General features: G+C 46.1%; 1 protein-coding gene across 4 annotated transcripts in view; it reads right to left on the reverse strand.

Moving 5' to 3' along the window:
• Positions 1-14,332, reverse strand: part of RIPOR2 (RHO family interacting cell polarization regulator 2) — a 113,271-nt gene that overhangs the window by 79,430 nt on the left and 19,509 nt on the right. Inside the window, exon 1 of one of the 4 annotated variants that reach the window (XM_082413022.1) lies at positions 5,231-5,502. The exons of the other annotated variants lie outside the window; for them this stretch is intronic. The gene's annotated coding sequence lies outside the window, so the exon portion shown is untranslated. Of the gene's footprint in view, positions 1-5,230; positions 5,503-14,332 lie in introns of those variants that run through there. 4 annotated transcript variants of the gene reach the window in all.

Below are 14,332 nucleotides of genomic sequence, written 5' to 3' on the forward strand. Positions count from 1 at the left end.
GCTGCACTGGGAATAACCTCTCAGGAGTTGCACTAGCTCCAGGAAACTGTCACTTTGGATTTATTCCCCCTATTAGGGGAAGGAAAAACCGTGTGCCCTTTGTGTTCATCTGTATTACTTTTGTATTTGTGAGGTACCCTCCCCCCACCCCGCTCTTGCCTCTCTTCCAAAAGTCCTCCCAGAAGACAAAGACAGAAGGGGACCAGCTTGAAGAGAATGGAGTCATTGTTCCTTCAGTTCCTTCCTGAACAATTTGTTTGAGAAGGAATAGATCACTTCCAGTGCTAGAGGTGAAAGCCACAGCATTAAACCCCAAAGACGAGTGACTTTATTATATAAGAGTTACAGGACATGCTTCTTCTGTACACAGGTTGTTTTACGGGATGGTCATCGCCAGCCTCGTTTTAGCACCATCACCATTATTAATAGCCTTGTTTCATAATCGTGCCCATCTGACCTTTGCCAGGCACACCGCCTCACTATCGTGAACTTTCCTACCTTCGGTCTTGATCTTAAATCTAGGCCGCAGGCAATGAATTCACATTTGATGCCTATGATTTGCTAGGCAGCACGCAAGCCCAGAGGATCCAGGAACGAACAAAATAGACCTTCTGTGCCCTCAGGGAGCTCACCGTCTTCCCAGTCTTCTTATCTGGTGAGTCTTCCCTTTTCCCTTCCATTTATCTGTAATCTTACCATAGGCACGGATGAAATCTTCACTGGCTACTTCAAACATAGCCTTTCTCTCCTTCCTCTGACCTCTCACAGCCCTATTTCTAGGGTGACCAAACCACAATCCTTCTGAGTGAAAGGGGTGCTATTAATAATTATGTTGGGCTTCCCTGGTGGCACAGTGGTTGAGAATCTGCCTGCCAATGCAGGGGACACGGGTTCGAGCCCTGGTCTGGGAAGATCCCACATGCCGCGGAGCAACTAGGCCCGTGAGCCACAATTACTGAGCCTGCGTGTCCGGAGCTTGTGCTCCGTAACAAGAGAGGCCGTGACAGTGAGAGGCCCGTGCACCGCAATGAAGAGTGGCCCCCGCTTGCCGCAACTAGAGAAAGCCCTCGCACAGAAACAAAGACCCAACACAGCCAAAAATAAATAAATTTAAAAAAAAAAGTTAATAATTATGTTGCAACAACAGATGTATACAGGGCAAACCAAGACGTGTGGACAGCACTCTGTCCAACACAGTTGGGTTCTTCCTCCTTCTCTACCAGACCGTGCACTTCCTAGAAGGTATAATCAACATCTTACACTTTTATATTGAATGAAAAATCTAACTTTGGCCAGATCCCAGTACTCCCTTAAATTACAAAACACTGAGGACTTGGACTTCCAATGCACCTCAGAAATAAAAATACTTGTTAATCACTTTATTATATTTTTGAATGCTAAATGGTGTGAAAAACATTCCCTTTGTCTAAGACTCTGCCCTCCTTGGTCTGGCAGAGAGCTCGTTTTGATCTTATGAAATACAACATAGAAATATTGCACCTCACTTGCTTTCACTGTTGAAAAGAAATCTAATTTTCTTTTTTAATTAGTGTGATAGACATGTGAAAACATTCATCTCCACGCACTGCTCATCAGCGTCATGTAAACCATGCACACAAGAAAATAAGTCGGAGTGGCTTCTTTTCTTGATGGTGTCCAGGGAGGCCACCCCAGCCTTGGGCCATATGTAAAATGATCTTTTCTACATAGCCGGCCACATTCTGAGAAAAACATCTATTATTATTTGGGAATACTTCCAACTAAGGTGGGATGAGTGTACAGTGACCAAAAAACAAAAAACAAAAACAAAACGATAAAGCCAACAACAACAAACCTTGGCCATTCAGCCAGAGAGGAACTTGGTGGCCTCAGAGGGGAGATAGGAAGAGGGAGGAGGGCGTGTGGGTGTTTCGATATTAATTCATTCAAGATCTGTGCATTGAGTGCTTTTGTTTAGTTGAAGCGGCTGGAAGGCCTCCACGTGCACAATGGGGAGGTTTTCATTTTCAAGGGGAAAATGTTGTGCGGAGAAGCTGTCTAGAAGGATGTGATTTTGAAAGCGGAGAGGAATGAAGCCAAAGGAGGGTTCCCTCCAGATGAAAAGGCACATAGTCATAATCGTTCTCCTTTGTTGAACAGATCTTTCAAATAATCACTGTGGGGTGTTTACATGACAACTGCTTTACGGAGCCATCCCGTGTCTAGGTTTGCCTTTGGGGAACCAATTATGTGCTGCTGGCCTATCTGTACCTCCTCTCCCCACCCCCAGCCCCAATTCCCTTGCTTCACTGTCTGTTTTCAGCTGGTATTCTTTTCTGGTTGAATGGCCACAAACACAAGCTGTCTATCTCCTCCAGCTCGTGGAGTTCAGCTTGGCAGATGAAAATAGCCTTGGTAGAGGAGCTGTTCAGAAGCACGAAGCCCTGCTCATGGCCACCAGGGCAGAGAAGGCCCAAGTGGAAAGTCAAATCTGCCATCGCCCAGGGGAGCACCAACTGCATAAACAAAACGGACTTTCACTTTACCGCCACCTCCTCCCAAGAAAAGGCAGAAACTGGTTTTAGACTTCTGACTTCTTTGCAGAATAGAAACAAGACAGCTTTTTATCTTTTTTCCCCAACCCACTGAATGAAATGAACAGTAAAAATAAAACACTGTTTGCAAACGCTTCAGCCCCAGGGACTGTTGTTCGCCCGATTCTACCATTTAATGTGAAACGTGCGGGCTGTGCTGCTCACCCTCCGGAACTGCCTTTGTCTGTGTTTTAGTCTCTTGACACCAAGGGGTGAGCCAATAATCTGTGAATTAACCCAAAATATAGCAGGAAAGTGACCTGGTTATATTCAGAAGTGAGCATGTGGTTGGTATCACAGCTGGGCTGTGGGGTTTAACTACACTAGGGATGTATCCATTTAGCAACCTCAGACTTAGGGCAGGACACCTGGCCGTCATCGGCAGGGCCCCAAGTCAATGGACTTCAATACTAAAGAGTAGAATTTGATATGAGTTTAGCTACCAACACCTGTAGATATAAATATCTCCTTCCCAGGCCCCTTGGTTTCTCCAGGTCACCCTTGAAAAGGGATGGGTCCCTTTTCTGCTGGAAATAATTTGACTTTGCAGTCAACAAAAAGAAAGAGAGCCATTGTTGGCACTTGTGTTCGGGTACCCAGAATTCTGTGCAAGTCCCTAGTGCAGGCTTTTATTAGCTTTTCCTCGCTCTAGCTTGGTATTTCTTTATATTTATACATAAGATAAAATATTTAAAGCAAAAATCTCACACTGGATTTGCAGAGGAAGAGAGAAGCAGCACCCATTGGGCGCCTTTCGGAAAAGCAACATATGCAGTACAGATTCTCCAGTGTTCAGGTTTTCAGATGCTTGGATGCAGCAGATTTTTGGACAAATGTATCACCTTCCTGGGGAAGAGACAGGATTAGGCAGTATCTCTACTGAAGGGGGAGCTGGGCACAAGAGGCTGAGCCTGAGGGCTGGGCTACCAGGGGCGGTGAAAAGCAGGGAGGCCCTTTCCTCTAGTGGCTGTTACCCTGAGTAGACACACCCCTGCGATTTGCTCCTACAGAAGGTTAGCCACTGGCTGCTTCCTAATTAACCACTGGAGAGTAGCCTGATGATGCTCCTTCTTGAAGAGTTCACAGCTGACATCCCTCGCTTGGAACAGCAGCTAAAACAGTCTGATGGAGACACAATGGAGGTGGAGGGTGGGTGGGTGGGGATCAGAGGGAAAACTCAGAGGCTGGTCCAAAAAGGCTGGAGGACGAAGAGGAAGAGGGGAAATAGGTGAATAGGAATATCCTGGGGTGGGGGTGGGTAGGAGGAGAGGAACATTCTCAGAGCCAGATAACCCTGATAGAAAACAAAAACGAAGAAGTGATCACGTGTCAGATAACAAAGGGGCAAATGCTCACAGAAGATGCCCAGTCCCATACGGAGCGCCAAGTATAATCTCTTTGGGAATGGGGGCGACGATTAGTCCCAGCCCTAGAACTTCAACCAACTGCATGGCTGTGAGCGTGCAGGAAGTGGGGAGCAGGGAGGAAAGACGGACCCAACATGTTTTCCAAGACAATCATGATCGTTTCCCCCGGAACCAAAAGCTTAAACGTTTCCTCTCTGTCACTCGAGCAACACGTTGGTATCTTCAGGATGAGAACCTTCCACGCTGCCAACATCCCCTCTGCACCACCCCCGCCCCTCCCCCCAACAAAATCCGCCCGGTTATCTTGCTTTTCCACTTGCTCTCTTGCTCCTGCGGGAGCTGTCACTTCGCACGAGGGACTGGCACAGCGCTTCTGCCACCTTAACATCGGGATGGCTTCCGCTTGTCTAATTTCCAGCAGCACCTACTCCCTTCCAACATGAGGTTCTCTGTCCGCTCCCCACTACCCTGGGGGAGGGGGAGGGGAGGGTACAGTCTCGCGGTAACAGGGTCGCAGATGCTTCTCTTCTCTAGACCATCTCCCAAGCCACAGAAACTTGCAGGGGTGGTCCGGTCCTCAGGTGCATCATCAACCACCCCACTCCCACTCCACCCCCCCCCGTTCTTCCAGACACTGGTTGGCATCAATGCAACAAATTTCTCCTTCTTGCCCCTCCTGCCAATTCTCATCCACCCCCCCACCCCCCGCGTCACCCCACATTGCCAATTTGTAATTCAGACATGCGGGGATGAGGCTGGTTCGTTGCCAAGCTGAATCCGGGCAGCCTGGGGGCAAGTTGGGACCCCAGAGACTGCGATCTCAGCCTTGAGCTGGACTCTCCCCGTGGGCGCTGAGAGTGCCGGAAGTCGTTCGGCGGCAGCCGGCAGCTCAGGACCCGCACCCCGGGGCGCTCTCACCCCCCCCACCCCGCCCGCCACAGGGCACCTAACGTCCGGCCACGCGTGTCCTAGCCCAGAAATGCTCCAGCCGCCGGGGACTGCCGGGGGCCCCTTACCATCTTCTGGGCCGGTCCCTCCACTCTCCTGGGCATCCCTCGGTTCTGACTGCAAAAGTGCTTGTGCCCTGCACCGCTCGGCAACTTCGCGTCTCTACCCTGTGGGCATCAGAGACCCGAACCCTCCCAGACGGAGGAAGCCGAGGACGCCCCAGTCCCAACGGCTCCTTAACAGGCAACACTCATGCAAGCCGAGGACACCCTCGCCACACAGACCTCACTCGGGTTGTCAGCAAAATCAAGCAAAAAAGAACAAATAAAAAGGTGCTCATACCTAAAGACGAAGGCTCCTTGTCATGACAGGAGGACACTTGAGGTCTCCGGCTTAGAATAACAGCCTCCGTGCCAATGCAATGCCCCGGGCCGCCCGCACCTCCGGCTTTGCAGCTACCCTCAGCGCGCTCACTCGGCTGAAGGGACAAAGGGTCGCGGGAAGCAGTCGGGTCCCCGCGTCCAGGCCCCGGCGCCGGCGGCCCTCCCACGTCGGCTCCCGGCAGCTGCGGCGCGGGCTGAACTTGCGGGGCCGGCAGCGCGTGGAGCGAGCGCGGCGGCCGCGCGGGGGGCGGGGAGCGCGGAGCGCGCGGGGGGCGGGGCTCGGCCGAGGGGCCGGCGGCGTCACCCGGGCGGGGAGGGGGCGGGGGAGCCAGATGCTTGACAGTTACTTCAGCCCAACTGCGAAGGGTGAGCTTTGCTGTCTGCGTCCAGCGGATCGCCGCCACGCCGAGCTCCTTGGCACTAGCTGGTGTCACCGCTTTGGAGTTATCCTTGGAATTCGCGCAGGAGACCGAGTGCATCGGAGGGAGAGGGCAGGGGAGAACAGCCGAGGCCATGAACGGCCCTTTCAGCTAACCTTTTGGTACTTCAAAGAGAGGCTGTGTATTGAAACAATGCGCTGGGGCGACTCTGGTGGTGGTGTGTGTGTGTTGTGTGTGCGTGTGTGTGTGTGTGTGCGCGTGTCGTGGCGGGTGAAGTTGGTTGCCCACGGCATGACGTTTGCTTTGTATGGGCTCTCCTCTAGGGCCTGTTTGAGCAGAGAGATCTCAAAACAATGGGGAGAAACAGAATTGTTTTTTTTTTCTTTTAATTTTGTTTTGGTGGATTTGAACTATATATATAAAGGTTTCCTTTAGGAAAGTGTGGATATGACAGACAAAGACATTCCATAGAAAGAGTCTTTGGAGTGGAAATTGTCCAAGACAGGGAGTCTACAAAGACCCAGAGACAAGGTCTCTGCCTCCGTCCTTAAATAGGGAATCCCTTATACCTCAGTTTCCTTATCTGTAAAACCACCATTCTGAATAAATTGTGTACGTAGAATATGTTAAATAGAATGGTACTGCAAGGTGCATCCGCCCTCCCCAGCTTGAAATTCAGTCACCTTGTGCGGGAGTAAGAGTCGATGAACATAGATATGAACCAAAAAGGAACATTTGAGGACACTGTGTCCTTATCCAGTTGTGATAAGGAGACTGCATCCTCAGGCCTGGACTCTTAAGCCACCCAAATCATAGCCTAATCAATGACATCATAACCAACCAATGATACAACAGTAGGAGCAGAATGCGCTTGATGCCTAGAAAGGGCACCCCAAAGCAAACTCTGGTCACTGTGTCTCTGCCTTCGACCATGAAGGGCAGCCTGAGCGGTGAGTGCCTTGACAGGCTGAACACTTCATGACAGCTGGATTTTTCCAGACACCCACCTCCCTCTGTCCTTCTTCCAACTTACTAAATAGTTTCTGACAGCACTCAGTCTTCCCACATACACTTTCCTTCAGAAGAGAAAATGTGTTGAGCACATGATACGAACATTCCAGTCTTCCTGGCAACTAACTCCTCGTATGTGTTCAATATTGGTATTCTGGTCAATATACGTGTCCCTAGTGAGTTTGGTTGACTTGACGTAATCCTTATGGTGCTGAACACTACAGTTCATTGGCTATCTTCTTTCCTCTGTAAAAAAATCTTTATTGGAGTATAATTGCTTTACATTGTTGTGTTACTTTCTGCTGCACTCAAAGTGAATCAGCTATATGTGTACATATATCCCCATATCCCCTCCATCTTGAGCCTCCCTCCCACCCTCCCTATCCCACCCCTCTAGGTGGTCACAAAGCACCGAGCTGATCTCCCTGTGCTATGCGGCTGCTTCCCACTAGCCATCCATTTTAAATTTGGTAGCGTATATATGTCAATGCCACTCTCTCACTTCGTCCCAGCTTCCCCCCCACCCCGTGTCCTCAAGTCCGTTTTCTACGTCTACGTCTTTATTCCTGCCCTGCCACTAGGTTCATCAGTACCGTTTGTTTTTTTTTGTTTTTTGTTTTCCCACTGGCTACTTCTTATACCCTAGATTCTGGAGCAGATACTTTAGAAGCACTGTATCATTTATTCCTGACTATAAGTCTGCAGTAGGTATTATTGCTCCCATTTCATGGATGGGAAAACCAAGATTCAAGGAAGTTAATGTGAGTTGTCCAAGGTGACACAATTGAATCAACTTTAGATACACGTGCAAAAGCTGGGTTTTGGCACCTGCAAACATGGGTGGTAGTGGCCCCACTATCCTGTCTGTCATAGATCCTTGTTTTTCTCTTCATTCTGGACCTGGGTTCATCTCTGTTGTATCCCTGTTGATACTTGACAGCTGAGCCCAGGTTTTGTGGGTATTTCCTTACTCTCCTTTCTCACTTCCTTTTACCTATCTGATGAATCCCCCAGTCCTTTTCAGCATCAATAAATCTGAAAGTCACAAAGGTCCAAACAGCTGCACAACTCCCATAGCACCCCTTGGCCTCTTGGTAGCTATTAAAATGGCCATAAATAAAACTGCTATTGAAACATTCATTCATACAATAAGTACTTGTGGAGAACTGAGAAAGGGACAGGAGATAAAAGAAAGAATGCTCCCCCCACCCCCACCCCTCAAAAAGATTACAACCTAAATGGCGATAATGAGATCAAGAATGGGAGCTGAATGACATTGTTTAAGACAATGGTGAAATAGACCACAAGGCCAAGTAGGATTAAGTCAAATGATACACTCATCCCCCCCACCCCCCCAACCCCCCCACCCCCCGCTAAGTAAGCAAAACCAGCGGGAGAGAGAGGATAGAACCTGGATACTCTTCTTAAAAGATAGTTAGAATTAGGGCAAGTGAAAGAGAGGCAGTTCTAAAGGTAGATTGAGGCACTTTACAGAGGACTAAATGGGGTTCTAGGAAAGATCTGCACATAAACAGCTTAGAGGGGTATTCAAGGCCCCACAGTGGGGCCTCATCAACTCATTCAGTTCATGGCTTTAAGTCATGTTCATGTGCTAAAGATTCCCAGATTTACATTCCAACTCAGAACTCTCCTCTAAGGTCAGATATCTGAGTACCTACCTAAAATTCCTGTTAATTTCCTGCTGGCCAATTCTTGATTCTCCTCCCCAAAAACCAAACCTGGTCCTCCCCTATACTTAACCATCTTAGTTAAAAAAGTAAATAAATAGCACCAATATCCAACCAGTTGCTAGAGGGCCAGAAATCTAGAAGTCGTTACTGATGCCTCTTTTTCCTTTACCTCCCACACGCAATTCATCAACAAAACCTGTTGCTTTTGTCTCCAAGACACTTCTCATTCTTGGTTACTCTCTCCAGCTCTACTGCCATCACCCTTCTCTGAGATCCTTCATCTCTAGCCTGTATCGCTTATCTCCTTGCCTCCAGTTTTCCCTTCCCTAGAATCCATTCTCCATTGTGGCGCGCCAACTTTAAGATGGTCCTAAATGATTCCCACCCCCTAGTATTCACACCCTTGTGTAATCCCTTCTCCATGAGCGTGAGTCTAGTGACTTACTTCTAACCAATAGAATATGGCAAATGGGCTGAGATGTCACTTTCATGATTAGATTATAAAAGGTTTTGACTTCTATCTTGCTAGCTGAATCTGTCCCTTGTTGGCTTCGATAAAGCAAGCTGCCATGTTGGAGAAGCTCATGTGACAAGGAACTGAGGTCCTCTGTTCAGTAGCCCACAGAAACTGAATCTCGCCATCATCATGTTAGCTTGAAAGTGGATCTGTCCTCAGTCCAACCTTCAGATGAGACCCCAGCCCTGGATGACACATTGATTGCAGCCTGAAGCTAAGCTGTGCCTGGACTCCTGACCCACAGAAACTGTGAAATGATAAGCATGTGTTGTTTTAAACAGCTGAATTTGTGACAATTTGTTATGTAGCAATAGATAACTAATACAGAAAGAGTAATCTTTAAAAATAAAAATTATGCTGCGGTCACTCTCCTGCTTAAAACCCTGCCTTCATTCCACATTTATTATAGAATAATATCCAAATTCCATGCCAATGCTTACAAGACCCTGGTGAGCCAATCCCTTCTAGTCCTTCCAGCCTCACTCATGCCTCTGGCTTCCCTCTTAGTAAGCTCAGGTTTACTGACTCAGGTCACAAGGGTCTTCTTTCAGTTCCTTAAACACGCCAAGTCACTTCTAAGAGAGTTCTTCCCTGACCACCCACATCTTTAAGTATATCCTTCCCCTCAGTTATTCTTTTTGAATGCCCTGTGCCTTTTATAGCACCAATTGTAAATTGTAATGGTTTTCTTTACCTTTTTAGTTGTTCTTTGTCTCTTTTTCACTGGACTGTGAGATCGTAAGAGTAGAGACTGTTTCTGTCTTATATACCATATCCCCACAGAGAACAAGAGCTCAATAACTACTTACTGAATGAAAGATGAATAACTCTGCCATTCTGGAGCACACCTGTACTCTTACCTCGATCTTTTTATTACCTTGTCAACACCGCCACCACCCCCCCCAGCCTATCTCCATCCATGTAGCCTTCACCCATTTCCTAATAGCCACATCTATTCATCAAGATCCAGTTTCAGTACTCTAGTTTGCATCTGTTTTTCCCAGATCTCTTGCCCCATTCCCTGCCCTCTCACTTCAGAACTTTCAGAACGTCTTAGCTCTTAACATCTCCTGAGATGCTGGGCACCTGCCACCTTGTATTACAGCTATTTGTGTAGAGTCGGATAGTTCCAAACATTTCTCCATTTACCTCATTCTAGAGATAGAGGCCTGGAAAGAAGCACAGATATGCAGGAAAAGTCTTGGGAGAAATAAGAGCTACTGCAGATTAGCATCAGAGCTAATAGGCTACCTAGGGAAAATCTGGGGGGTGGGAGCAGGGTTTAACACCTCCCCTGGAGAGAAGCAGACTTTCCATTTCCCCACTATATTAGTCTGCTAGGGGTGCCATAACAAAATACCACAGACTGGGGGGCTTAAACAACAGAAAGGTATTTTCTCACAGTTCTGGAAGCCGGAAGTCCAAGATCAAGTTTCTGGCTGATTTGACTTCTGGTGAAGGTTCTCTAATTCATCTACCTCAAAAACTTCACTGGTCAAAGCATTCAGAGATTCCCTGGTGAAGCCCTTAAACCTCATCCAGGGAAACAGTGAAGGCCAGAGCTTGTTAGGCATTGGGGTGGGGATGTTATAGAAAACTCTGCTAGTGTGAGAGTTTGTCACTCTTTAACACCAATGGAAAGAAAGATTCCCTCCAAAGGAGTAACAGCTTAACACAAGTTCCCCTCCCCCTGTTCCACCCATGTATCAATTTTAATTTAAAAATCCCTAGGTACAAATGATAGCTATTATTTCAACAAGCTATTATTTCAACTCAGGTGCCAGGCACTCTGCTAAGGGAAGGAGCCACAGAGGTAAATAGGAAAGTCATGGAACCCATCTCGGGGAGCCTGGTGGTGAGAACAGTGGTAAATAACTGAGGTGGGTGTTATGAAAGAGGAAGTACTATGGGTGCTATGGGAACTGTGATTATTTTTGGTGCCATAAAACAGGGTGTTTGAACTTCAGCAGCACTGAAAATGGTCTCTTCTAAAAACTGAATTTTATCCTGTTTTTCTCTCATGGGCATTTTTAAAGCCAGTTTTTGTTTAGGGAACAGAATTGGCAATGCCAGGCTGATTGTTCTTTGCGCCACCAATCAATCCTAGTAAATGCATAATTCATTAGAAGAAAGCAGAAGAGCATCCAAAGTGCAGCCAATTTAGTTTCCTCATTTAGAGCATCAGATATTTAATGCAGAATTCAGAACATGTCTGAAGACCCACTGCCATTGTGCAATGAAGTAGATGCTCTGATCAGAAGGTCCCGGAGATTTGGTTATATCTAGGGACCTCTATCCATTTATATTCCTATATATTCCTTCTGCCTATGATACTTCCTACTTCTACCTTTTTGCTCGGGCCATTTTCACTGCCTGGAAATTTTCCGCTGAGAATTGCCCATCACTTTTTCTTTTACCTCTGATGTTTGTCTCTGAAAACCCTGTCTAGCCTATAAAGCCCTGTTCAAACACTACCTCCTTTCCAATGCCTTCTTGGCCCTCTAAACCCTACCTGCATCCTCCTGCAAGTCCCTTGTGTGTCCCCTGAATAAGACCCTATCACACAGCTTCCTTCTGCCATAAATATTTGGTAAACTTCTCCTCATCAGTTTATAAATTCCTTGATGTCAGGAACTATGCTTAGTACCACTTACAGGATTGTAACCTCTATATTAATGAGCGTAGAGAATTGTCAGTGAATACTGACTACGTTAGGAATGAGAGCATACAGTGCCCCTGCTGCCTTCTGTCACCTTTTCTCTTGGAAAAAGTGCCTAACAAGCCTGTATTTATTGACATCAGAGCTGTACCTACAGAAGTATGTTTCCACCTGACAAATGACAGCTGGGTCTTGCTTGCTGCTTTCTGAACTGGTGAGAGCAAAACCCCATTTTCCTTTGCCCATGTCTGGTCCTGATGATAAGGTCCTCAAGGGAGTAAACATCTCAAGCTGTTGTTTTCTTACCATTGTCACATGCATCTGCTTGCACAATGGGAAACTAGTTGGGCCAACACCCTTAGCATTTTAGTATGTCCCAGGAGTGGATGTCCCAGGGGGGCTGAAATCAGGCCTATGCATTAAGGCAAATGATCCCAATCTTAAACCCTGCCTTCACCCCCACTTCTAGCTTCTGCACCAAGTGACCTGGAAGTTGCATGGGTGGAAGATAGTCAGCAAAATGTTCAAGGCTGACAGGAAATAAAACATGTCTTACATGTAGCAAACAATCCCCTTCTGTCCGGCAACCTGAGATTGGATTTCTCACACATTATTATTATATTACATGTAGAGGTCATTTTCTGCAATAATACAATCTATAAAAATCACTTCCCAATTTTTTGGTCTCAAGACCCATTACACAGTAACATAATCTAGACTAGCCATTTTATATAACATATATATATATATATATATATATATATATACACACATATGTTTATGTGTATATGTACTTGGAGGGCATTATGCTAAGTGAAATACATCAGACAGAGAAAGACAAATACTGCATGATATCATTTATATGTGGAATCTAAAAAAAACACAACAAACTAGTGAATATAACAAAAAGAAGCAGACTCACCAATACAGAGAACAAACTAGTGGTTACCAGTGGGGAGGGTAAGGGGAGGGACATTATAGGGAAAGGGGGTTAAAAGGTACAAACTATTAGGTATAAAATAAGCTACAAGGATATAATATGGGGAATATAGCAAATATTTTTAATAACTATAAATGGAATATAACCTTAAAAAATTGTGAACCACTGTATTGTACACCTGTAACTTATATAATATTGTATATCAACTGTACTTCAATGTTTAAAAAACCCACCTTTATATATATATAACATAATCTAGACTAAATCCTCTTATATTTTTAAAAATTGTTGAGGACCTTGGGGACTTCCTGAAAGAGTCTTGGGAAACTTGATGGCTTCTCAGACTATATTTTGAGAACCTCTGCTCTAGACTGACAAACATTTTGGTAGAATATTAACTTTATAAATTCCTATAGCTCTGAACCCGGTAAGGCCGAAGGTAAATAGTATAAATCTAATTTAACAAATATTATTGCACAAAGATATTAAAAGAAGTATAAAATAATGCAGAATGAATGTAGAAGTGACTGGAAGCTATCACTATGCATGTGTAAACACAGTGCTAGGTACTTGACATGTAGACTCTTTTTAAGGTTCTAAAATGGACTTTTCCTTCATAATGAATCCCTTCCCTTTTCTCTCATTATTAGGGGAAACATAAAAGAAGAGATTTGTCTGTAAGGTTCTCCAAGGTGATTTATTTATATTGTGTCCCCGGGCCCCCTGCAGTCCCTGGCTTGCAGGTTGTCCCACGTGGCCCCTTCCTGTCCATTCTCCACCTTTCTCTCTCCTGCTTCCCGCCCTGGGGGTACCCAGGTAGGGACCACATCAACGACTGCCCTGTGATGTCCAGTAGGGTTTGGCCAATGGGGAGCCCCAACAGGAGATCGGAAAAAGGTAAAGGAGTGAGGTGAGGATATTAATTACCTGGCTCCTCCCTCTGAGGTCACATTGGGCTGGCTGTGCCCCTTCGTAAAAGACAACTGCTCTCCCCCCCACCCCCTCAAGGCAGCCCTCTCTACACAGCTCTCTCTCCTTGCAGATTCTAGCAACCTCTTCCTCTCCCAGCCTTTGGAGCCAGGTGGTGTTGGCCTCTCTCTGCCCTCTGGTTCCCTCACAATCCACCCACACCTCTGTAAGTCATCTCTTTGTAAATAAACCTTCTTGGAATTATTCTAATGGGAGCTATCAGTTTCCTGACACTGCCCTGACTGATACACATTAACAATAGTGTACTGATTATTGAAAAAAAAAATTAAATCTGTTTTTATCCAGTCATTCATATTTTTAAAATATTTCTTAAGTAACTCCTTTAATTATTTTCATTTCTCTTTCAATTTTAGGCAAGACCTGTTGTTAATCTCGTTCAATTCCTTTCCTCCTTGCTGCCCCCCAACGATGCACAAATCTTTTCGAAGTTTGGTCCCTCCCTAACTCATGAAATTGAGATCGTTAACTTCAGGAGGTGATTTTAGGAGGAATTACAGGCCCAGAAGCCATTTTACTTAACACTTTGTCACTGGTTGTTAATCTTCACCATCTTCATGGACATTATTCTGGAGTCCAATTCACATCGGAAACAGGTCTCTGAGGTTAAACGGCTGTCACTACCATTCAAGCAAAGCTAGAGAGAGCTGGAGGCAGTATCAAGGTACCTTAGAACACAAGGGAAAGATTCTGAAGCCATGACAGAGGTTCCTCCTGGCTGTTCGCTCTTCTCCACAGCTGCTCTCATATTCCTGCTCCTGGGCCTTGAGTTCAGCTGCATGTTTCAAAGGCCAGGGCCGCCTCTGTGAGGCCTGGAAACCATTACCTATCCCTGCTAGCTTCAGCGTCCAGTGCCTCCCCCTACTAACATACATT

The sequence above is a fragment of the Balaenoptera physalus genome, assembly GCF_965194825.1.
Source record: "Balaenoptera physalus genome assembly, chromosome: 11".
Lineage (NCBI taxonomy): Eukaryota > Metazoa > Chordata > Mammalia > Artiodactyla > Balaenopteridae > Balaenoptera > Balaenoptera physalus.